Genomic DNA, 974 nt, shown 5'->3' with positions numbered 1-974 from the left:
TAATAGCATTAAACAAAGGATCACTTACGTTAGTCCCTAACTGCAACCCACTACTCACATTTACCCCTCATTTCCCCCCTCTTCCGTCAAGTCTTCTAATAGAAAAGCCATTTTGTGCAGTTACCATTTGGTCAAAGAGCTTTGACCGTCTACGAGACGTTTTATGGATGTTTGTATCCCTCCCTATTTTGTTGACCCACCCTCGAAAGAAAAGAAAGAGAGAAAAACTATCTTCAACCCTTGTCCATGTATCACTTACACATGGACCCCAAAAAGGAAAAAGAAAAAATCTTCTCTCCTTGTCTCCTGTCTCACACCTTCGGCAGTGGGCAATAGCAGTCTCGGTGGAATGAGGTGTAGTGTGGCTACGGCCCTTTCCTATCATTCCTACTCCACGTGACATTGCCATCGCGCACATTTGCCGCCACCGCATCTCTCAGCCAGTCACTTGTGCGTGCACAAGCTGCATCTCTCAGCCGCTTGCCCCGTGCGCGCATAAGCTGCATCTTCCTAGCCGCCGCCCACATGGCACAAGCCGCATCTTCCAGCCGCCGCCCACATGGCACAAGCCGCATCTTCCAGCCGCCCTCCTGAAACCTCGAGTCTTCATGGTCCGCTCACTGCCCGTCAAGCACGCTGACCTGCCGCCATAGCACCCTTGCCGTATCGCACATGTGCACATGCACGGGAAAGCTCATGCCTTACATCGTTCGCACTGTCGTTTCTTGCCCGTGCGGCCAACGCCTCCTCCCTGCCTTAAAACCTTGTCCTGGAGCTCCTAATCATAGTCTTGGTTAACCCACCCGAAGGAATTGGAGGGAGGAGGCGGCTTGGTCTCCATCCTCTCCGCCTCCGGCAATGCTCCGATGTGCCCGATCTCCTATGATACAACACAAATACACTTTCACTTAGCTTCCTAGTCGACCCTTGATGCTTCTAAACCTTCTAGATCCCTCGCCCTGGAGCATTTAATC

This window comes from Triticum dicoccoides, chromosome 1B (assembly GCF_002162155.2).
Source record: "Triticum dicoccoides isolate Atlit2015 ecotype Zavitan chromosome 1B, WEW_v2.0, whole genome shotgun sequence".
NCBI classification, from domain to species: Eukaryota; Viridiplantae; Streptophyta; class Magnoliopsida; order Poales; family Poaceae; genus Triticum; species Triticum dicoccoides.
This window is presented reverse-complemented; position numbering follows the sequence as displayed.